Raw genomic sequence first — 26,655 nt, forward strand, 5'->3', positions numbered from 1 at the left:
ATGCTACAGCAACATTGAGAAAAAGATTTTGCCAGTATACTTTGTTAGATCATAGTGGGCATAATTGCTTTTAACCCTTTACCTCAACATTTACAACATATGTAAATAATAAATCATAAATGTGAGAGGCATATACACATAGAGAGAGACATATTTTTTTTTCTGAGAGAAAATGTAGAAATCTACCAACAGATCTCTTATAAGAGAATACTTCTTAAATAGGACAGGATCTTTACTATTGTAAAGGAGGAAATGCATATAATATACTACACTAAGATGAAGAGCACCTGTTCTTCAAAAGACAGTTTATAATGGGAAAATTCAAACCATGGAAGTACAAGACATTTCGCATAGACATATTTAACACAAGACTCATATCCAGAAAAAAATTCTAGAAAATATATTAAACTGGATAATAAGCAATTGACTTGAATGTGTGCTCAAGAATGAGAACTTTCAGTTATCCAACTATATCTTGAAATGATTCATTTGTTATTTAGGAAAACTAAATTTAAAGCAAAAAATTACAAAAATACCAAATATTATCAAGTATCTAGAACTGGGACACTCACATATATTCTGGTAGGAAAAAAACAAGCGCAAATATTTTGAAAACTCAAAGCATTTATAATGCTTAACATTCGTCTAGCCTATTAACCAACAACTGTGCTCCTATAGATACAACAGAAAATCATTTATATGTCCACCATGGGAGAAATGTTCATACTGCCATACAGTAGAAATAACTCAAATGTTTATAAACACTAGAACAAGTACACAAACTTTGGTATAGTCATAACACTATTAGTATATATGTATATATATAATTTTATATGCTTGTATATGATCATATATAATATACATTCTATATGTAATAATGGAAATTTAAAATCTATTACTACATCCTAAAAAATAAATGAATTTCTAAATATCACAAACAAGTTTTTTTTTAAGATTTATTTATTTATTTGAAAGTCAGAGTTACACAGAGAGAGAAGGGGAGACAGCGAGGGAGAGAGGACCTCCATCCGAGGGTTCACTCCCCAATTGGCCACAATGGCCAGAGCTAGGCCAATCCAAAGTCAGGAGCCAGGAGCTTCTTCCGGGTCTCCCATGCGAGTGCAGGGGCCCAGGGACTTGGGCCAGCTTCCATTGCTTTCCCAGGCCATAGAAAAGAGCCAGATCAGAAGTGGAGCAGCCAGGACTCAAACCAGCGCCCATATGTGATGCCAGTACCACAGGTGGCAGCTTTACCCACCACGCCACAGTGACGGCCCCCACAAACATAAGTTTTACCAAAAGAAAACATGCACAGGTAAAAGTAACCAGGAGGAGGTCTAAATTACAGAATTGGAATATCCTCTTTCTTTATCTGCATGCTGATTACAATAATGTTAATTTTAAGAAAATGATTATCGATTTACATTTCATGTTCTTTTGTAAATGAATAATGTACACCAATTTAAAAAGAAAACTTATTTAAAAGCGATGCATAAGGAAATTGGGGCACTGCATTGATGGTGGAAATGTAAAGTGATACAGCTGCTATGGAAAATGATATAACAATTTCTCACATATTAAGCACAGACTTACCATACAATCCAGAAATTCCTGATCCTGCCTTTGAGGTCCTCTGAGGCACACCAAAGTACATTGACCAGGGTGAGTTAATTATTATTTGAGTTGGTTCAAAATAGTTGAGTAATTTATTGATTTACTCTTAAAGACACAGGCTCTAGATTTCAGGACTGATGACATCAGTTTTAGTATTTACAGAGCAGGAGTTTTATTAAAAGCCTAATTTGAATAAAAATAAACAATATGTGCTGGCACTGTGGTGCTGTGGGTTAAGCTGTGGCTTACAACACTGCTGCTTATCCGAGTGCCAGTTTGAGTCCTGGGTGCTTTGCTAACAATCCAGTTAGCTACCAATATCCTTGGGAATGCAGCAGAGGATGATCCAAATACTTCCATGGGATATCTGAATGGAGTTTCTGGCTCCTAGCTTTGGCCAGGCCCAGACCTGGCTGTTGTGGCCATTTGGACAGTGAACCAGCGTGGGGCAGATTTCTCTCTATATATCTTTCCCTCCATTTTTGTCACTGTCTTTCAAATAAGTAAATCTTTAAAAAAGAATAAATATAAAAATCAAATTATCAGAGCTTTATTCATTTATTTATTGTTTGTTAATTTTGGCTATGTAAAATAGCATGCTTTTCTAACTCATTATGCATTTTTATATTTAAATCATATTAGGCCAGCGCCCTGGCTCAATAGGCTAATCCTCAGCCTTGCAGCGCCGGCACACCGGGTTCTAGTCCCCGTTGGGGCGCCAATTCTGTCCCGGTTGCCCCTCTTCCAGTCCAGTTCTCTGCTGTGGCCCTGGAAGGCAGTGGAGGATGGCCCAGGTCCTTGGGCCCTGCACCTGCGTGGGAGACCAGAAGGAAGCACCTGGCTCCTGGCTTCGGATCAGTGCGGTGGGCCAGCTGCAGCCAGCCAGCCATAGCAGCCACTTGGGGGGTGAACCAACAGAAAAAAGGAAGACCTTTCTCTCTCTCTCGCTTTCTCTCACTGTCTGACTCTGCCTGTCAAAAAAATTAAATCATATTAAATATGAAAATGTCTGTCTAACATACATTATGTAATCCCAACTCTGGTTTTCAGGCTGAGCTATAGAAAGCATTGAAAGGCATTCTTGGTTGTGAAGCAGCTTATTATAGTTTTGAGATTATAAATTAGTTGAAAATATTAAAAGGAGGCATGACCAGTGTGGGAAGGATTTGATAAATTTAAACTACTTTGTCAGTTTGTTAGGATTTTTTCCCCTCTTTTCTTTTTTGAATGGAAAGATGTGATGATATAAAAATGAATTTGATAATGTCACTTCATTTTTTTCTATAGTTGACACATGGTGTGACATTTCATCTTTTTTTCATGGTTTCTGAAATATACATTCTGAAACTTCAATAAACAGCAACAAATCTTACAATGAGGAATTGTGTTGCATAGGGACATAATGCATTGTTAAGTGAATGTTTAACAACAGTCTGTGTTGGAGATGTATTTATGAGTTAGAGAAATTCAAGCTAGAAAAGAAGTAGCAAAAACAAAGTGAAAGAGAGACGAGGCAGCATATCTGCTTACTTGGAAAGAGTTATGAGGATTGGCATCTACAGAAATCTAGTAGCTGGGTAAAACAGGACAGGCTGAATTTTAGTGCTGTGTCATTTCAAACTTAGAATCTAAGAGGTCTTGCTATATATTTTATTTCCATTGAAGTAAATAGATATTCATGAAAAGCTATAACTACATTTTATTTGGAAAGTTTATAATTATTCTTTATGTACATATATCAACATATACCTGAGTATTAAATGGTTGGTAAAATGAAAAACAAAACAAAACAAAACAAAAAGATGACAGTTGGACTCTGTCCCTTTAAGTTTAGTGGTACAAGCCCCAAAATGCTCCTAACTAATCAACAGTAAAATTAGTTTCTACCCAGAAGGTATTAAGCAAAGATGCAGCAAGCTGTTTGCCTGAGATTAGAACTCTGGTGAGCCAAATCCAGCAAATGTGAATGCAAGAACACAGTCTTCCTTGCTAGTCTTTAAAATTAATCTGGCTTTTTCCATGGCTTTCAAGAGACTTGCTCAGTTGCTTATAGTCCAGATGTTCCCACTAATGGCAGTTACGCCTCGTACTTTTTCTTTGATTCTCTGTTTAATTACTGATGAGGATGGAGTTTATAAAACATACGCAGTACACTGTAGTTCAGATTTGAACCCAATAATGACTGTGCACACTTTAAGATGCAGTTTCAAACAAGTACCACATCTTGACTCACTGCCAGATATCAGTAAATTGGTCACCAATTTAAGGTAGGTCTGGGAAGCAGAAGTGGCCCTAACTTGATTAATTTTTTTTTCCATTTTTAAGAGTACAGTCATCAGAAGTTTGACTGGGAATTCTGATTTTTGGTTTTGCAATTGTTTAAGCATCATTCTCTTGTCCATTTTTTCCTCTTCTGCTAGTGGTCCCATGATGAAAAAGATTACTTGGCAAATACCAGTTAAAATCACTTGAAGTGTGATGTAAGAAGAATTGTGCTACATTAAATTAAAGCTGATTGCCTTACTTCCCAATGTTCTACTTTTTGAAATCTACTTTCATGGGATGTTCCGCCTTGCAATACTGTTTCAAATATTCTTTCTCCTCCATTTCTTTCTCTATTTCTCAAATTTGATTCTCAGTAAATTTTTGCTCTACACTAAATTCTAAGAAACTTTCAATGACTTTCCCAATTGTGGCTGAAATACCCCAGTTTTCCTTCTCATGTTCATATGGGATACTTAATTTTATTTTGATGCCTGTCTTATGTTCAATTCAAGCTGCTCATTAACAAAAGTGAAAATCAAGGTATTTGCTGCCAAAATTGGTTTTATTCTTTTATTCAATCATATCCACATAATTCATTGGTACACACTTATTCATTACTGAAAGTTAGATGTCTGGCCATAATTCACCCCTTTATTCTCCTTCTATTCTTTTAGTTGTTTAGCACTCTTGGGATTTCACCCCTTCAGTTCTTTTTCTTCACCACCCTGATTATCTATGCTGTGGTGATTCAGCAAACCCTATAATACTCTACCCTTAGGTGAATTTATATTAAACTACTAGCAAAATATTGTTTCCTAAATATGCTTATACCCTAGCACTTTTCTTCTGAAGACATAAAAACTTTGTTGTTTGGCATTTAAGACTTTATAAATTTATTCCTTGGTATTTAGTCACTATTTTTCTATGCTATATTTCAACTGCATTATTTGAGGGATTACACAGCAACTCATCTCTTCTTGCACCATAAACATTATTCCTATATACAGGATATTTTGGATTTTTAAAATTTTTTAAAAAATATTTAAAAGGGGAGAGAGATAGTGAGTGAGCTAGGGAGGGATGAGGTGAGGAAGGAAATAGAGAAAGAGAGAGAGAGAGATCCATCTTCAATCCACTGGTTCACTACCCAAATATCCCAAACTAGGATAAAGGCCTGAAATTCCATCTAGTTTTCCCATATGGGTGACAAAGAACCAAGTGCTTGAGCCATCATCTGCTTTACAGGTTGAACATTATCAGGAAGCTGGATCAGAAGCAGAAGTGAAACAGAACCCAGGTAACCCACTATGCATTGCAGGAATCTCAAGCAATGGCTTAACCAACATGTCCTCCCTTAATTTTTTAACTTTTGAACATTTTCTTTCCCCAGTAAAAACATTATCTATTCTTTAAGTCCAAGTTTAATCACTAATTTCATGTGATACATCTTGAGTTCATTACTCTTCACAACTTTTGCAATCCTCATTGCAGTTACAAAAATGACTTACTTCACAGTCCTCTCACTTGCTCATCTCACAATATTTCATCACATAGATAATTTCATCAAAATACATATTACATGATTTCTTTTTTGGCTTCCCTGTAACATATGTCATATGGTATATGTAGGGATACTTAAAATCCTGTTAGAAGAGTCATAGTTTGATTATTTATTTAGATCCCATAGTATACAGCAGCAACTCATGACCTGCGCTGACATTTTGGAAATATCAGTGGAAGATAGTCAGTGGATATATCAGAGAGAAAAATTATCTTGGGTTGATTACAAGTGATGATTATATGCTACATTTTGAGAAGACATTTTCCTTAAAAGAGAAAAGAATTTATTATAACATTAAGAGAGACCAAAAGATCAACGCTCATATTTCTCTATATCTCCATTCACCATATTATTTGTTGAATTATCATAACATTTTAGGTAAGATCAGGGTCCCCAGTCACCATCTGAATGTACCTAATAGTACTCCTTTAATGGTCTTGGATTCCAAAAGGTAACAAATAATGTCTCTATCCATTTGGTCGAGGATATGAAGAATAGTAATGATTGCTGTCTAAGTGATACATTTAATATAAAAATTTTTCCTCAAGTCTTTAGTTGAGTAACTGGAAATGAAAACCCACCACTGATGGGACACAGTAGAAAGGGGAGATTTCTACTTAATTTTCCTGGAACAAACATAAATTTGGACTTCAAAATAATCAACTTCTTATTATAATTCTCCTCCAATAACTTCCATAAATCAGGGCATGGATACAAGCAAGGCTAGAGTTAGTGTGGTGAATTTTCTCAAGTTAATAAACATATTGGAGAAGGATGGATATGAATGAGATTCACATTTTGGCTTATTAGTCTGCCAGTATTGATCTAGTTTTTACAACGCTGTTTGAATTTATGACCTATTATTGTAAATTATTTTCAAATCCTCCTAAAAGCTGATTAAGAAAGCTGTCATTTCAGAAATGATATCAAGATGTTTTGAGAAATGGAGTGCTGCCTATCATATTTTATCACATGTGCTGAGATAGGGATGTTTCTGTATATGTTCTAAGCAAACTTTCTCATTGTGAGGGCAAAATGGAAATTAACACAACTCAAGCAAATGTGCACAAAATGTGTCTCACACAGCAATGCTCCCTGGACACTGTAGACCTCTTGCCCCTGAATCTGTTGGATTTATGTCGGAAGTGGTTCTGTGTGCTGGGAGCAAAAACAAAACAAGAGAAGATGGAATTTTTCAGTTTTCCCAACTAGCATTCCTTCAGTGTTAGGGTCCACCACATAAAAATGCATCAATGAAGCTATGGAACACACATACACACACACACACACGAACACACACACAATTTGTCCTGGTTTTTCAGTTGAAAGAAATTGGGAAAAGAATACATGTCCCCATTATGAACAAAAATGCTTAAACATGGTATTTACAACTTTGTCATTAGAAAGAGAGCTGGTCTTAATAATTGAGGGAAACTATGCATCGATTTCTACATATTTGCACCATAATAAATTTGTCTTTGATTTCTATTTTTCAAAAAAGAAGTGTTTGAGGTACCCTTGTATTTATTGAAAAAGAATACCATCATCATTATGATTCAACATTCTGCTTATAGACAGCACACACAAGCAGAATAGCATATGTTACATATTATTCTCAAACACCAAGTGAAATCATCAGTGACCATATCAGAAAATAATTGTGCTTTAACTCACAACTCTCAATTAAATGTTTTACTCTAGCAATAACTGCAGTAACCAGCTATATGCAACTATTATAACTTCAACTTGCTTAACTAAATCAAATATCTCTAGCTTTCTGCTCTGGGATTCTTTTCCATGTAAGGGTGAGGCCTGCAGGCCATAAAAGTCCAATAAAATCATTTGGTGTGGCCCTACCAAGTACCAAAATTCAATAAATCCGTAACAGACTAATTTTTAAGTTGATAATCTTGTGTGGACTGTGAATGTTGTAATAAATATACAAATAGCCATTGACAGAATAAAATGCCCCTCCCTCTAGACAGTATGGGATACCCACAGGAATCTGCAAGCAGCGATTTTGGCATGTACATATGGGATTCTAGAATAGTAATGGTTCAACCTTTTCTGTTAGATGTTGGAATCTTGAGAATATTCATTTATTTTTTTTCCTTTAAACCAATAATTTGGGAATTATTTATATAAAAATCCCTGGAGTTAACTAACTGGGAATGAGGCTGATTTCATTCAATTTTGGACAACTTGAAAACCCTCCTTTGAATAGACTTCTTCTTCACAGTCCACCAATACTATTCATCAAGATCACCTCTCACAACTAACTGAGCACCAAAGGGGAAACCTGTTGAAGTGAAATGGACACTATGAGAAACAGTGACTTGATCAGATCTTGTCCTGACTATTGATGTACAATGTAATACTTTATCCATTTTAGTATTTTTTCTTTGTTTTATTCTAGTACTGGTGGTTGAACTCTGTAATTAACACACAATTTTTCTTAGGTGTTTAAATTTTAACTGGAAAGTGATCCCTGTTAAATATAAGAGTGGGAAAAAGAGAGGGAGGAGATGTACAATTTGGGACATGCTCAATCGGACTTGCCACAAATGGTGGAGTTAGAATCGTGCCAGGGGATTCCAATACAATCCCATCAAGGTGGCATGTACCAATGCCATCTCACTGGTCCAAGTGATCATCTTCAGTTCACAATTGATCACAATGATAGGTCTAAGAGTCAAATGGATCACACAAACAAAACTAGTGTTTGCTAATACTAACTGATAGAATCAAAAAGGGAGAGAACGATCCAACATGGGAAGCAGGAGACACAGCAGACCCATAGAATAGCAGATGTCCTAAACAACACTCTGGCCTCAGAATCAGCCCTTAAGGCATTCAGATCTGGCTCAAGAGCCCATGAGAGTATTTTAGGCATGGAAAGCCAAGACACTCTGGCAAAAAAGAAAACCTAAATGAAAGATCTCTGTGAGTGAGATCCCAGTGGAAAGAACAGGGCCATCAAAGAAGGAGGTACCTTTCTCTGAAGGGAGGAGAGAACTTCCACTTTGACTATGACCCTGTCAGAATAAGATTGAAGTTGGTGAACTCAAAAGGCTTCCATAGCCTTGGCAACTCATGACAAGAGCCTAGGGAGATTACTGACGCAATAAACAAGAGTGTCAAATTGGTAAATCAACAACAGGAGTCACTGTGTACTTTCGTCTCATGTGGGATCTGTCCTTAATGTGTTGTCCAATGTGAAGTAATGCTATAACTAGTACTGAAACAATATTTTATACTTTATGTTTCTATGTGGGTGCAAACTGATGAAATCTTTACTTAATATATACTAAATCAATCTTCCGTATATAAAGATAATTGTAAATGAATCTTGATGTGAATAGAATGTGAGAGGGAGTGGGAGATGGGAGGGGTGCGAGTGGGAGGGAAATTATGGGGGAGGGGAAAACCATTGTAATCCATAAACTGTACTTTGGAAATTTATATTTACTAAATAAAAAAAAAATCATGTCTCAAAATCTATTTCTCACCTCACTCTTTAGAGGAACTGTCTTAATAAAATAGAAAAATTGAAAAAACTATTAATGAATTCAAAACTTTGTCTTAGGGACATATGGTTGGCCTAGCATTTAAGACGCTGGTTGGATGCCCTCAATCCATGTCATCATAGCTTGGCTCCTGATTACAACTTCTTGATGACGCATACCATGTGAAAAGTAGGTGATATATAGCTCAAGTAGTTGGGTCCATCTTAGCCACAAAGAAAGACTGGATTGGGTTTCTGATTCCTGGCTTCATACTGGCCTAAGTCTCGTCTTTTGCATGTATTTGGGAATTGAACCAGTTAATAGAAGTGCTTTCTCTCTTTCTGGCTCTCCCTATCTCGTAATTATATATATATATATATATATATATATATATATATATATATATTTTATTTTGGAGAAATAGGAAACATTTTATCACTCTTCTTGGGTGCTAGTTTGTATGGGTGATTATTATGCAAAACACTTTATTTTAAATGATAAAGCTAACCTAAGTAGAAATTACTGGAGAAAAAAAACCAAATGAATAGAATGTATATTGATCATTTTAAAACAGTAAAACCCTAGTGGCATTCTTATCACAATGTAAATAATGACTGTGCTATAATTATTTGTTCAAAAGTTGTTAGCTTCTTCAAGGCATAAACTGCATGTTACCAGATTTGGTCTCTGTCTCCCAGCTCAGTAACAGCATGTAGCTAACACTTGTTGAATCAATTCCTATAAATAAATTGCAGTTGATAAATAACTTCTTGTTAGGTTAGCCATAACAACGACATCAGTGCTAACTCTTTTGGACACCCACCTATTGAATCTGGTAATTGGATATTCATAAGAAGAACACTAGCACTGTTGTTTTATGAATGAAATTTGCCATTCACTCAACCAAGTTGCTTAGGGATCTTGATGAGAAAACTCCAAGAAGTAATTTGCCTGTTTTGAAAATATAATTGGTGTTTGGGATTTTGTCTACTAACTTTAAAAGATTTATGTTTAAATACAGAGAAAGCACAATTTATTTTTCCAGAATATAAAAGAGATATGAAATAATGCAATTTCCTTCATTTAAACAGCATATCTGTAGTTTAAAAAGTTACATTTGAGATTAATTTCACCATGCTTTCTTTAAAAAAAAATTACACTGAAAATCATACCTGTATTTATGGAGGATATGCACTCAAATCTTTTGAAAGTAACCTGCTCTCTAATTTATTCATAAGTATTTATTTAATGTCTAATTGTATACTGTCACTGCACCAGAAACTTGTGACACAGAAATGAATAAAATCCTGTACTTGCCCTCCAGAGACTCGTTATCTACAGAAGGATCCTGTAAGCCTAATTACAATAAAAATGATGAGTGCTTTAAGAGTTGTCTGAAGTACACTGTGGGAACAGAGAAGAAGGAATGACATTTTGCAAGTAATTCTTATCTGCTTTCTTCATTAGCTTTTATTTTATATTTAATAGAAATTTATTTTGCTATTACTGCTTAGAATAGACCTAGAGAGTATCCTATGAAACATGAAACACCACAGTAAATTCAAAATACATTATTAGTTCACTTCTTATTTGCATTTTTCTTTACATTAATGCTTATTTTACTTTGCTTGCTAATTTTTTGGCATTCAGTATCTTGCTTCCTGCGGTAAATATTGGGTTTTCTACATCCTCAAATATCAGCATACTGTAGTAGAAAGGATATGGGTTAAAACTCATGAAACTCAACCTCATGTAATTAGTTCTGCAGCCATACCTCAAGTAACAATTTCTCTAGGTCTGAATTTTCTGTCTTAAAATTTTTAATAAGTTGTTTCAATGAGTTTGTAACATCAAAGTTCAATGTTTATATACATAGATTTGATAGAACTTATTGACAATTTTATTATCATGCTGATTAGTATTATGAAAGTGTTTCTTTAATTTATAAAAATATTCAGTCTGGTCTAAGAACAGCTTATCTTAGAGATTTTCACGTTTTAATGGGCATAGTAATTGCTTATGTTCATGCAGCACAGTGTAATGTTTCAATATATGAATACAAATATGCAATGATCAAATTAGGGTACTACACACTTCAGTCTTCTTAGAGATTTATCATTTCTCTATGGTGGAAGAATTCAAGGTGTTCTTCTCTAGTTATTTATAAATATATATAGTGAGTTACTGAAACTATAGCCATGCTGCTGTGATGTACAACACTAGAACTTATTCTTCCTATCTAACTGAACTCTGGTACCTGTTATCCTACATCTTCTATTCCCATTCTCTCCTCTCCTTCCTGGACTTTTTCAATCTCTATTCTATTGTCTTCTGCAAGATAACTATTTTAGCTTCCACATTTGAGTGCAAACATGTGGTACTTGTTTTTCTATGCCTGTCTTATTTCATTTAACATAAAGCCATATATTTCCATCTTTGTTGACACGAAAGGCAATCCTAATTTTTATCACTGAATAATATTCCATCGGATATGTATGCCACATTTTCTTTATCCATGCATCAGTCATTGGATAATTCAGTTGATTACATTTTGCAGCAATAGTGCTGAAATAAACATGGGATTCCATGTACCTCTTTGATATGCTGAGTTCATTTCCTTTAGAAATATAGCAAGCAATGGAATAGCTGGATCTTAGGGTAGTTCCATTTTCAGGTTTTGAGAAACTTCCACACTGTTTTCTATAATGATTGTATTAATTTATATTCCCATTAACAGTGCATAAGAGTGCACTTTTCTCTACATCCTAACCAGATGGTCTTCGTTATTTTTGTTTTTTTGATAGCCATGTTAACTAGGGTGAGATGATATCTCATTTTAGTTTTGATTTGTATTTCTCTAAAGATTGTGACATTAATCATTTTTTTGCATATACTTGCTTGTCATTTGTATTTCTACTTTTGAGAAACATCTATTCAGACATTTTTGATTGGTTTACTTGTCTTTGTTATTCAGGTTTTTTGAGTTCCTTATATAGTTTGCAAAGATTTTCTTTCATACTAGAGATTGTCTTTCCATAATGTTGAATGTTCCTCTTGTTGTGCTAAAGCTTTTTAATTTCATTTGTCTATTTTTGTTTTTATGATATATAGTAAGACACACCTTTGAATCCTGTTTGATTCCATTGGAAAATGTTTCTGCCATTGTCTCATTTTCTTTTTGCTTTTTATTCTTGGGCCCCAGAATATCATATCCAAATAGAAAAAGAATATATTGATAGGATTTCAAATATGGTGCCCTTTAAAAGTAAAATGTTTACAGGAGGAAAAGAAAGCTAGGCATCAGAAGCAATGGGTGGCAGGCCTATTAATGGCTGATCTGTACAGTGATCTGCCCTCAAGGAGACCCAACAGGCCAGTCCACTGCCTTTCAATGTGGTAAGCCTGGGCTTCAGCAGAAGTCAGCTTGTGAAGAGCCCTGGCAGCTCTGCCAAGAGTTGGATCACTGGAAATGGACCTGCCCTGGAGTCGAAGGATGCCCAGGTCAGAGCCACAGATCTTATTGGCTCGAAGCTGAAAAGCCCTTCACTCAGCCTAACTTACAAAGTGACCACTGCAGCTGAGGGGATGGCCAAGTATGGTCAGCAACATTGCAGGCAGAACTGTAAATTTCTTGTTAGAGATGCCACCTGCCTTTACCTGGCCAGCTCTCCTCCCAGCCCAGCCAAGTAATGAAAGTCAACAGGGTGCCTTCCCCTAGGAGGTTCACACCTCCCTTAGGATGTACCCCATGTGAAGAGATAGATAGGTCTGGGCCTCTTAACTTACAAGGCCTAAAGCCCAACAGATTATTATCAAGCCCCTTCTATCAGGTTCTATTTGCCTCTCAATCAGAAAACTTAATTGTAGCTTAGACAGCACCTTTCTTAGCTCCTCTAATAATGACTCTGTCCTTTGTTCTAGACCCTGTCTAGCGCACTCGGGCCTCATTCCTTTGTAATCATAACCTCTACTCTACCACCAATGGCTCTACTCCCAACCTGTGTGTACTGATGGTCCTCTTCCCCACGTAATGCTGTATAATTGTTCAAACCTGGTAAATGCCACTCTTAGGATCATTGGTTACTATCCTCACTCTGTCTTTTATGACCTTGTCTAAATATGAGCAGTGTCGGCAAACTTGGAAGGCTTCCATAGCCTTGGCAACTCATGACAACAGCCTAGGGTGGTTACTGGCGCCATAAACTAGAGTGTCAATTTGTTGGGTCAACAACAGGAGCCACTGTGCACTTGCTCCTCATGTGGGATCTCTGTCCTTAATGTGCTGTACATTTTGATTTAATGCTATAACTAGTACTCAAACAGTATGTTTCACTTTGTGTTTCTATGTGGGTGCAAACTGTTGAAATCTTTATACTAAATTGATCTTCTGTATATAAAGAGAATTGAAAATGAATCTTGATGTGAATGGAAGGGGAGAGGGAGCGGGAGAGCGGAGGGTTGCGGGTGGGAGGGAAGTTATGGGAGGGGGAAGCCATTGTAATCCATAAGCTGTACACTGGAAATTTATATTCATTAAATGAAAGTTTAAAATAATAAATAATAATTTTAAAAAAGTAAAATGTTTAAACGATTTTTATTCATATTATATCCTTTTTAAAAAGAAATATTTTTTAAAGATTTATTTATTTATTTGAAAGTCACAGTTATACACACACACACACAGATGTCTTCCATCTGCTGGTTCACTCCCAATTGGCCATAACGGCCAAAGCCAGGAGCCAGGAGCTTCTTCCGGGTCTCCCACATGGGTGCAGGGGCCCAAGGACTTGGGCCATCTTCTTCTACTGCTCTTCCAGGCCATAGCAGAAAGCTGGATCAGAAGTGGAGCAGCCAGGACACGGACAAGTGCCCATTTGGGATGCCAGCACAAAAGGAGGTGGCTTTACATGTTACATCACAGTGCCAGCCCCAATTTATTTATTTTTTGAAAGGCAAATTTACAGAGAGACAGAAGAAAGAGGGAGAGACAGATAAAGAGAGCAAGTTTCCATCCACTGTTTCACTGCTCAAATGGCTCAACAGCAAGAGCTAGGCCAATCTGAAGCCAGGAGTCAGGAGCCTCTTTGGGGTCTTTCACATGGCTACAAGGCCCCAAATTCTTGGACCATCCTCTGCTGTCCTCCCAGGCACATTAGCTGGGAGCTGGACTAAGAACAGAGCAGCTTGGACTCAAACATGCATCCAAACAGGATGCCAATATTGCTTCCAGCAGCTTTATCTGCTACGCCACAGCGTCAGCCCCAAACTATTATATCCTTGAAATAAGTTTAAATGCAAGTAAAAGAAGTGTTAATTGGTTATATTTCAGTTCTATCCAGTTCTGTTTAGAATATTAATCAGCATATATGAATTTAAATTGTATGTTTTGAATTTAATTGACTTCATCAAACTTTATAATATTTTATGTGTATTTTCTCAATAAAATTACTTTAATAAATTTTACATGTGACACATACTCTTAAAAATGCAGTAAAAAGTCAATTATTTTAACTTTTACTGAGATTCAGACATATTTGGAAAAATTTGGCAAGTTTACTTAAAAAAATTTATTTAGCATGCGAAATGTTATTTTGGTAAAAATAATCCTCAGAATTTATAATTATTAATAAGAGTAGTTTTATGTTTTGAATCAGTTATATTTCTTTTGAAGAAGCATAATTTATGAATGTGTTGTCATCCTTTAACACTTTAAAGATATGAATACTTATAACGAAATATAAAATTCAGATGAAATACTAACAGAAAAACAGAACAAACCAATAAAACAAGGAAAAACAAATAAACTTATCAATGACAAAATTTAATGAAATTTATGTGCTATGTTTATGTACCATATATATGTGTAACTAGAAAAAAATGATGTTATATTTAGAAAAGAAAGATCAGCGAAACCCTGAGACTTAAGGTAAGCAGAATAAACTAGAAAATTGTGTACAGGGAGCACATATGTAAGTATCTGCATGTCAAACCACATAAAACATTTTTTGTTTGTTTCATTCCCAGATAAGCCCCAAGTGCAAAGAACAGGGTCTGGCACACATCAAAAGTTAAATCTTTTTTCAAAGGATGAATGTGAATACAGAATGTTGGAAAGATATTTCAAGATAATTTCTATTAAGGCTAATTGTTTACTTGGTTGACATGTGATGATATACAGCTAACACATATAGCTCAGTTCTAAATTACGATAGATGGGTTTGCCAGAGGCTTGCTATGTTATCCTTTGACGAGGCTTCCTAAAAATAATTTCATGAGAGGAGCAGTTATGTTCTGGAGGCAAATCTTGGGCTCACTAATACCTTCACTACATTGTTGAGGTACAATGTTGAGGTAGTGGTTCTGAACTACTACTGCACCACTGCATTTTGTGATGTTTAGACTTGGGAGGAAGTAGCGGAAACTGTAATTGTGGCTTATCTCACCTAGCCCTGTCAGCCCTAAGGATGCTATTTCATTTATCTGAACCTGGTGTATTATTTTTGACTGACTCTAAACTCACAGATTTAGATAATTATCACCATATAAATGTTCCTAAAAGTAAATTCATTCAGTTAAGTCTAAATAAAATAAAGGTTCTATATTTTTTAAAGAAAATCTGTATTTATTATGTAATCCAATAGATGGTCTTTGTATGTTATATCAACTTAAAGAATATGCTCACTATATACATCTTATTGAAATTTATGTAGATATGAACACATTTGCAATTTTGGAATTATGTGGATAGCAATCCCTGTGGGATAAAATAAAGAAACTATTCTGAAATTGATATCTTCAAGAAGATTTCATGTAATGTGATTCTAGCAGGAAATGAGTGAAAACAAGAAAGGCCACAAAATGAAATCCTATATATCTGGTTTTGTTCTGGGTTTCCATTTTATAATTGTGTGACTTGAGTAATCATCAACTTCATCTTTACAATAGATGTAAATGATACCTATTTAATAGGATTTTTATTTGGATTAAATGTTATAAGTTATGAAAAATGTATCATATCTAATAAGTACTACATTAATATGAAGGTCTTCAAAAAGTACATGGAAAAACCATGCATGAGTTTCAATTTTTTTGTATTAAAATAAGCTTATCTTTTAATTCTATTTTCTGCAAACTTTTTTGTAGCCAGAGCAAGAGCAGACTAGATATCAAGAAACAAGCATACCATTTCTCTATGGTATCACAGAATTCCATATGTGAAATATATTTAATTTTATCAGTATACAAAATGCTTATTATACTGTAAAAATTCAAAAAGAATGCTATACAAATGGAAAACTTATCTAATTTATATGTGTTCTACATATTAATTACCCACATGCTATCATAACAGCAAAATGATGCATAAAACAGACTCTGATCTTTTTGTGCATCCTTCTGTGCATATAATTGTTCTTTACTAATCCTTACATATTATCAGTGCATTCAATTCTCTGATAGGAATCATATCTGAGGGAGGGAAGAAGAGAAGGAAGAAAAGAGAGAGAGAGGGAAAGAGAGAGAGAGGGAGAGAAAGAGACAAAGAATGACTATGAATATCCTCCCTTGTGCATATTCACTCCTCCAAATACCCCCAAAGGTTGGTTGGTGCTGGCTAGAGACCAAAATTAGGATCCAGGAACTTAGTTGCAATTTCTTATGTGGGTAATACAATATGCTTGATGTTAAGTTAATGAACGTGAACATGTCTTTGAACCCACAAATATATGTTTGGGGTTTCCTCGGGATGTTTTCATAGTTATTACATAGATATTTACTTCCTTTTTAGAGCAATTATATGAACTTGAATCCACCAGGCTTTCAGGACAAAATACACATAATACTGGAAATTGCTTTTAAAAATAATATTTTCACTCCAGTGTCAAGTAATGTAATGTGACCTCAATTATTTGAAATCATTTTTATATGAACAAATATTTTATTAGCTGAAATGAAAAGGTTACTTCTTACTATGACTTTTTACTCCTCAAGATTTAACTTTTTCAGCCCAAGGAAATATGTAAAAAATACAAGAGAATTTTAGTGTAAATCTAGGATAATAAATGAAAGCTAGAAGCTTAGTCTGACAGTCCTGGGGTAAAACACTCTACATAGACTTTTGGCATTGCAAAGTACGTGCTTTAAATGTTTGTAATGATCAGTTTTTCATCTTTAAAATGTGGAGATAATACTCCAAAATGTATAAACTTTCAAAAAGAAAATTCACATAATATTCTGTATAGTTATTGATAATGTAAGTGTATCATAATTATACTCATGTAAGTTTATGTAAGGATATATATGTAGGATTTTTGGAAGTAAACTCTTTTGGAATTTGCTTCTAAAGTACTGTAATTGCTAAAAATGTCAAATCTACTATATCATGTTACCTGACCTCAAGGGGTAGTGATCTATAAATGTGGCTTCAACATTTTACAAACTCGACCTTCTACCATACATTCAGACCAGTTCTGCACGATTCCTTTGATCTGTCCAGGACACTCCTACACCATGTAGCTGAAAAGTCTAAAAATGGGCCTCTAACATTTTCCCTGTGCTTACTCATAAAATCGTTTGCTCGAATTTCTTTCACACAGTTCATCCTGAATTGTTCCTGACATTCTGAGCTTCTGGCTTCTTGATTTACTTTTTAGGATGAGTTGAGCCAACTCCAAAGGGCTAGAATTTCATTTACTTTACTATTTATTTCTTACTTTCCTCCTGATCTATAATTTAGAATTTTCATTGAGTTCCCCTGACTTCAACAACCCTGAGGAAAATTTCCCCAGTCCTGTGATAACATACTATAATTTGCTCTATAATGGGAGATGCTTCCACTAGACTCATCTTACAATTCTGAATAGAGCTCAGACAGATACCAAGTACCTGTATTGTGTCAAAGTAACATTCAAAAACCTGAAAATTACAACTTGGCTTCTGGACAGAAATCAGTAAACTACTATAAGTAGCCAAATATTTATTAAGGTACAACTTGTACTTTATACTACACTATGTGACAGCTATGCCCCCTTGTGCATAGTCATATGCCCACTCATATTTTACTCCAATTTTGGGTCCTTGAAGAGATATGTAATAGTATGCTACTATAAGAGACATTGACACAATTTCAAAAATCATTTTTGCTACTAATTTTTGTACTTGACACCTGGATTCTTTGGGAAGATTGTGTCACTTCCCACTCCCTTTTTCTTGGTTTATAGTATGCATTTTCTATATTTATATCTTCTTTTTATGTGTAATCATTATATTTCAGTATATTCCCGGAACAACAGAAAGATTATTCAATTACCAGATCTCATAGTCAAGTCTCTGTTCCTGTGTACAAGGTATAAAATGTAAGTTTTGAACTGTTCATCGTTGATTTTCTGGACTTCTACCTAGCATGCCTATATGCAAAAACATTCACTACCTGCCTATTCACTTGTATATTGCTGTTGCCCTAGGTCACCACTTACTCCATCTTATAGAAAGATTCTGCTTGTGATTCCATCTAACTTTACCAGACCCTTGACTTTGGAAAGTCTTTCCATTTGGTTTTACATAATTTGTCAGCACATTTCTAACCAGATCAGGTGTGTTAAAATGTCTCTCTCATATCAATCCATAGGTATGCTTGCCCAGACAGATTATTTGGTTTAGATTATCTAATATTCTTGACATTCAGTACCTTTACATGATATGATCTTCAGTATATAAACTGGACTGAAACATTTATCACCAGAACATACAATTTTTCTTCTTTTAATTAGCTAGTATATTTTTACATATATGTTGATATATGTGAACAAAAACCTATTTTAAAATTTAATCATCCAGTGGCCTAAATAGATAGTTTTGTATTTCACAATTTTCTTTCTTTTCTTTTTTTTTGGCAATGAAGCTAAGAGGAGTTTTATTCCTTGTTACATATTTATTATTGAATAAGCTGTGGGCCACAAATAATAAAAGTAGTGTTTTATGCCAAAATAAGAAGATTATTGAGAGCTTTACTCAGTCTTTTTTTCTGTCCATTAAAAATACTGTCTTTATATTTAATTATTAGGTATATATTAAAACAGAAAATCAACACGTTTGAATTTATTTTTTTGTTTATTTTATAACACATTTCAGTTTTATAAAAAATATGTGAATGTTTCTTTAAAGTCTTCTAATCTGAAAGTAGCAGATATATTCCCTACTGCAAGCTGTTGAGTAACTTTCAAAATGTTTTTGTACATTTTTCTGTTTTAGTCAAAACCATTTTCTCTTGCAGTCTGTAATCAAAGCTCAACATACTTATAAAGAGAGCTATAACCACATTATTTCTTGTAAAGGAAGCATGGCTATTGTAAAAAAAAAAAAAAAAAAATCTGGCCTGCAGAATTCACCTAGAAAAGATTGCATTTGACTGCATATTGGGAAGATAGCAAAACCATCTTCCTGCAACCAGTAACTTCAGGAAAAAGATAAATTGGTAGATAGATTTTATGCAATATAACAGTACTAAAAAAATGAGGACTTGGAAATACAAAAAATAGAGTAAAGAAATATTATTAAATCATGTAATTTTTCAGTGTTCTTACACCTTCTTATTGCTAAAGATAAAATGAAAAAAAGTGAGAATTCTGCAAACTTCTTTTCCTTGAATCTTGAAGTTTACTAAAATCTGGTACCTATGAAATGTAATGGGCCCTTATGCAACAGACTAAACATTTTTCTGAAATTAATTTATCATTTTTAAAATGTTTATTTTTAATGTTTATTTTTCCACTACCCAAATTCCCACAACAGCCAGAACTGGACCATATTGAAGCAAGGAGCCAGGATTGCCATTCTGATCTCCCACGTGGGTGATGGAGGCCTAACCACTTGAGCCATCATTGACTGCCTTGCAGGATGCGTTAGCATGTGACTGGGTCAGAAGTAGAGTAGCCAGACTCAAACCCAGACACTCTGATATGTGATGAAGCTCCCAAAAGCAGCTTAATCTGCTATACCACATTGCCCAGTCCAATTGAATCATTTTTTTAAAATTTCATAATTCTAAAACAACAGGTTTATTGGAAAAAGTCTCTTAGTTGATTTATTGTATGTAAAATACTAAATAACAATTTCATACAATTGATTCATTGATACTGTCTTATGAGTTGCAGTTAATGCCTACAAGAATGTGAACTTGCATGTAACCCACTGTGGATAATTCAGATAAATTTAATTCCACTTGGCAATATTTCAAACAATTAAAATGATGGGTACAAAACATTTAGTTGGAATGCAAGTACATACAGAAAATCTAAAGAACTACAAAGGAATAGAATATGTTTTAGGTCAAGTAGAATTGTAGATATCTATAAGTAACCATTACATACAAATCTGAAAACTCCAAATTCTCTTTCCTTCTCAGATGCACACACACACACTTTACACACACACACTTTGTTCTAACAGCCTGGTAGATCAGTGTCATGTTTGTTACTTTCTGCCTGCATGAAAGAGCATCAACTTGATGATGTCTCTAAGTGTCTCAACAGAGGCAGACTGAAGTGAGAAATTTATGGGAATTTTTTTTTATCTGGGCTGGAGTGCCTTAAAGTGAGTATTTTCACATGGGTAATATTAATTCAATTTGGCAAAGTTTATTATATATTTCAGATTTGTAGATTCCAGAATTTAGCTCTTCTAGCAAACATAGATAAACAAGTGGTTATTTAATAAGCAAATACTTTACTCAGTTAAGGGAACTGTCACCCTAAATGAAGCCTAATGTGATCAGTCTGGTTTGAAAAAATTCAATTTTAAAAGCAGCTGACACACACAATGAAGTAAATTGGTTTTCAGTAGTATTTTCTTGAGTGGAAAATTATGTGGCACAAATAGTAAAGTCATGTCCAAATAGTTAGTCTTGGTTCTTAGTCCTGACTTTTTGGCTATGTTAATGCCTGAAGTTTTATTTATGCTTTACATGGATAATAAACCATTACATAGGAGAACTGTGACATTTCTGGGATTTTGCCATCTCACAAATTAACCCATTTCTCTTTCACCAATAAAGGAAGAAGACTTAAGATTCCTAGGTTAGGCTGGCGCCACGGCTCACTAGCCTAATCCTCCGCCTTGTGGCGCCGGCACATCGGCTTCTAGTCCCGGTCGGGGCACCGGATTCTGTCCCGGTTGCCCCTCTTCCAGACCAGCTCTCTGCTGTGGCCAGGGAGTGCAGTGGAGGATGGCCCAAGTGCTTGGGCCCTGCACCCCATGGGAGACCAGGAGAAGCACCTGGCTCCTGCCATCGGATCAGCGCGGTGCGCCGGCCGCAGGGCGCTGGCCGCGGCGGCCATTAGAGGGTAAACCAATGGGAAAGGAAGATCTTTCTCTCTGTCTCTCTCTCTCACTGTCCACTCTGCCTGTCCAAAAAAAAAAAAAAAAATTCCTAGGTTAGAGGAAAAGGGCTTTATTGTACATGAAAAATGTACTAATTTGAGCATTTCCTCATGCTTCTTAGGGCATGTGGAGGAAAGCTGGATGGGAGGTTGACATAAATGTGTTCAAATGGAAGCTTGTCCATTCAGGGAATTGCATTGCATGATAAGAACACTGAATTTGTGATATTTTACCACCTCTACAGCGAGAGATAGAAAGCTTGTTCCTTATGTAATGATCCATCCTTCAGCTTGACATATTTAGGGCCAAACTCAAATATTTCTATACATATGCCATTTTGTAGGTCATTCTGATGAATTAACCAAACAGGCTAAAATCAAATTAATTTAACTTGTCTAATTGTTTAATTAAAGACCATAGGCATATAGTATAAACAGTATCACAGAGCTAACCTGCACTATTGGCTTCCTACATGTCCTTGTGTCCCAGATTGAGCCAACTGTGAATAAGTTCCAGGAAGCCAGTTGACCTCATCTCAGAAAGCTTGGGTGTGGCCTAAAGAAAAGGTACAGTTCATTACAACTTTGTTTAATCTTTTCAAATTGAATGGACTTATAAATGATTATTTAGACTTTTCTATTCAATACTTTATTTCTCATTTCAAATGAATATATGATGTGATTTGATGAATATTACGAAAATCACTGAAAAAATAAAAATATATTTTGTCTTATTAATAACATAATTCAAGTTTAGAAATCTATACATTAGATATAATTAATTAATGTTTTATAGGTTATAAAATATAAATAAATCTCCAATTTTGTTTTTTAAAAAGATTTATTAGTATGTCTTTATTGGACAGGAGAACATCAGAGACACACACCTAAACACAAACACTTACACACAGAGACAGAGATAGAGAAAGACAAAGAGAGAGTGCTTTCATCTCTGGTCCACTCCCCAAATTCCTGAAACAACCAGGTCTGTACCAGACTGAAGCCAGTAGCGAGTAGCTTCGTCCTGGTCTCCCACATGGTTGGCAGCGGCCCAAGAACTCGGATCCTCTTTGGATGCCTTCCCGGTGCATGAGTGAGAAGCTGGGTCAGAAGCAGAATAGCCAGTACTCAAACTGACACTCTGATATGGGATGCTGGCATTGCAAGCAAGGGCTTAACCTGCTGTGCCCAATGCCTGCCCCCTATTTTTAAAGTATGAACATATAATCCGAAAGACAACTACAATTTTTACCTGCAGGGTTTATTCAGTATGTCTTAAAAAATATAAATGCCCCCCCCCCCAAGTTTCAGTTAAATTTTGAGATAATCTACTAACCAATACTGTTTTAGGAATTTTGGAAAGCCAATTTTAGGATTCATTTAATCCTCCTGCTAAAATCGCTTTCTCACACAAACAATGCATCACCCAAACATTAGGGGTATGAAAGAGCATGGCATTACCTTCTCAACTGTACCAAAAAGCTGAAATCAGAATATGTAATTAGACCACATTGTGTTTTACACTTCCTCTCTTACTGAAATATCTTGACAGCAATATAAGTCCAATGCTGATCTGTGTAATGTTGAATGGTCATATTAATTACCCAGTAAACCCACTGTATATTTTTATCAAAAATGCGCACATTGATTTCTTTTTACTCAATAGTCTTAAACTCAGATATTTAAATAGCACTATGATATACGTGTGGAGTAGGTTCAGGTAGAGTGCTGGCTCTTATGATGATAATTTCTTAAGAGAATTTTTGTATGCTGAGTTGCAACAAGTTATGCAAGATAGTAATAAGTTCTAACAGTTGTAGATGCTATGTTGTAAAATAATTATTTTATTTTTTGCTCTTAGCTTACATACTATATGACATTAAAGTATGTAACATATGCTCATGTACTTTACAAGAATGTTCCTAATTGGATATGCTACTAATAGTAACTCAGATCATAAAAGGTGTAGTCAAATTCATGTCTATATCTACATTTAGATTATACTGTGTGAAGTTCAACATAATGATCTAAAAAAGTAAAGGCAGTGTCATTTCTATCCATCAGTGCTTCAACACTGAGTCTTTGTGTATTTTTGTTCACTAGATAAACTCTTAGTTCTTAGAAATATTTTCTCCCAAATTTTTACCGCTTTAAACTTTAACATTCCACTGACAAATGAATCATGAGAAGAGATATAATTACCTCAGGAAGAAATGTTTTCTAGTAGACACCTAATTGTTGAAAGCAGAATGAAAATACAGTATAACAACACTTAGTTTCCCCAAAATTCTAGTAATAGGTAAATCTAAAAGATTACAAGGAGCTCAAAATAATCAATATATCCTTTGTTCCAGAAGGAGGTACCTGACTGTACTGCCATGGTTTGTGTCACATGGTTATTTTTATTGCATGGACTGTATGCATTTTCTCTACATCTTTCTTTTTATTGATAGCCCTCCTGGATCTGATAACATGTTATTTTCAGCACCCAATCTATATACGTTCAGCAGCATGTAAGAAATATTTTGTCTCTCACATTATAGGGAGAACAATGTGCCATCGTTCATTTTTTATGTTCCAAAAAGTTTTTCCACTAACCCGAAGCTCACCACAACCAGTTATGAATTCACATAAGCTTCCCTAGTAGATGTTGTTTCATCTTGTGTACACCAATATAATGGGTTATTTCCTCTATGGATTTTCCAATATCTTTCATGGAGCAGTTTTCAGATGATTAACTTATTTAATTACTTATTTTTCTATTGAATTAATTTGTTTATCAAAAGGGAACAGATTTCATGTACTTCACATATACAATTTTAAAAACAGATTGATACTCCTACCCTCACTCTCAACATCCTTTCTTATTTTTCTTTTATTTTTTTTTAACTTTTATTTAATGAATATAAATTTCCAAAGTACAGCTTATGGATTACAATGGCTTCCCCCTCCCATAACTTCCCTCCCACCCACAACCCTCCCCTCTCCCGCTCCTTCTCCCCTTCCATTCACATCAAGATTCATTTTCAATTCTCTTTATATAAAGAAGATCAATTTAGTATACATTAAGTAAAGATTTCAATAGTTTGCACCTACATAGCAACACAAAGTGAAAGATACTGTTTGAGTACTAGTTATAGCATTAAATCACAATGGACAGCACATTAAGGACAGAGATCCCACATGAGGAGCAAGTGCACAGTGGCTCCTGTTGTTGACCCAACAAATTGTCACTCTAGTTTATGGCGCCAGTAACCACCCTAGGCTGTCGTCATGAGTTGCCAAGGCTGTGGAAGCCTTCCAAGATCGCCGACTCTGATCATATTTAGACAAGGTCATAAAAGACAGAGTGAGAATAGTAACCAATGATCCTAAGAGTGGCATTAACCAGGTCTGAACAATTATACAGCATTAAGTGGGGAAGAGGACCATCAGTACACCCAGGTTGGGAATAGAGCCATTGGTGGTAGAGTAGAGGTTATGATTACAAAGGAATGAGGCCCAAGTGCACTAGACAGGGTCTCGAACAAAGGACAGAGTCATTATTAGAGGAGCTAAGAAAGGTGCTGTCAAGGTACAATTAAGTTTTCTGATTGAGAGACAAATAGAACCTGACAGAAGGGGCTTGATAATAATCTGTGCCTCTCATCTTATAGGGACACCAACTAATCAGGCTATTTGGATTATATTAGAAGTATTGTCAAGATGTGACGTGGTACTAAATTTTAAGTTTCCACAATGGAAAATGCTATTAATACAAATGTTTGAGAATTAAAAAGTCTAATGATCTTGTGTTACTAGACATGATAATTATCTTAATGAGAAAGCCCCAGAGGCCTAAAGGGTTAAATACTTGTAAAATCCTACAGGTGCTTTCAAAAATACTGTGAAGTAAGCAAGTGTCTCTTGTTGGTTGATGAGTTTATAATTTTAAACATGGCGACTTAAAGTCTTTTGTCATCCACAGTTATATATGATTTGCTGCTCATAAAACTAAAGCGTTGTTGGTTCTGGGTTTAGCTGTCCTCCTATAGGTTCCTATGGACTTTTTCCAGCCACTTCTATTGTATTCAGTACTTTGGGATGGCTCTGTAAACAGATGAAGCCAATAATGTATGAACAGTACCAACTGAGAGAAAGTATGGTTAACTGAGGTTACTAAAAACAAAAAGCCATTCAAATCAATTGGCAATCTACAAAAAGAGTTAAAGATTTTAAAAGCTATTATTAAAATTGCTATATTGGTCTATTATGTTATGTTATATGTGTGTACATATTGTATGTCCACATAGGAAAATTTTATTAAGAGTTTTATTTAATTGGCTTACAGATAAGATTGTCCATAAATTTAAGCTGCTAAAATTAATCAAAAATACATTTTAATTTGTGTGACCTGAATCTCTGCCTCATATGCTTTATACTTGTTGGTAGAAAGAAACTAAAAACATTTTAGATGGTTGTGCTTAAGTTTACTGGCTAAACAAACTACACCATGTTAGATATTTAAGAGGTGTTTTCAAATACATGATTCTTAAAATTTATAGAAGGCATTGGACCTTCTGGTAAATGTTTTCTTAAGTTGTTATCTAATGGTTGAAATGGTTTGCTAGTATTCATGTAATATTGCTATTGTCAGCAAGCGATCTAGGACTTCCTCCCTCATTTCTCTATTCTAAGCCCAACTTGTTCTTTCATTTTTCTATTCTCTTCAAGGTAGGAAACTAATTCTATTATGAAGGAATCTGTAGGATGCACAATTTAATCTTTAGACCTTATAAAAGAGATGGCTAGCATTTTTCTGTAATAGCACAGCCAAAATAAGAGCTTAAATAATAATCTCATAGCTAGATTTACTTCGCCATCAGCGAAGTATACAGTAAGTAGAAAAAAACCTCCCTTTCAGACCAAAGGGAAAGAAAGTTTTAAAGTGAGAATATGATTTTCCTCATGGGCATTGCCTACCTTAGAAAAACTACTGCAGAACATGCCTGTGACTATAGACTTGTAGTTCAGGCCACCGAAGATTAGAGATGGGATACAGGCACTCCCTTGACTTGCATCCTCTGGTCTGCTTTAACACAAACCAGGAGGAAAAGAAAGCTAGGCATCAGAAGCAATGGGTGGCAGGCCTATTAATGGCTGATCTGTACAGTGATCTGCCCTCAAGGAGATCCAACAGGCCAGTCCACTGCAGTGGCTTTCAATGTGGTAAGCCTGGGCTTCAGCAGAAGTCAGCTTGTGAAGAGCCCTGGCAGCTCTGCCAAGAGTTGGATCACTGGAAATGGACCTGCCCTGGAGTCGAAGGATGCCCAGGTCAGAGCCACAGATCTTATTG

Source organism: Lepus europaeus, chromosome 1, assembly GCF_033115175.1.
Source record: "Lepus europaeus isolate LE1 chromosome 1, mLepTim1.pri, whole genome shotgun sequence".
Taxonomy (NCBI): Eukaryota; Metazoa; Chordata; class Mammalia; order Lagomorpha; family Leporidae; genus Lepus; species Lepus europaeus.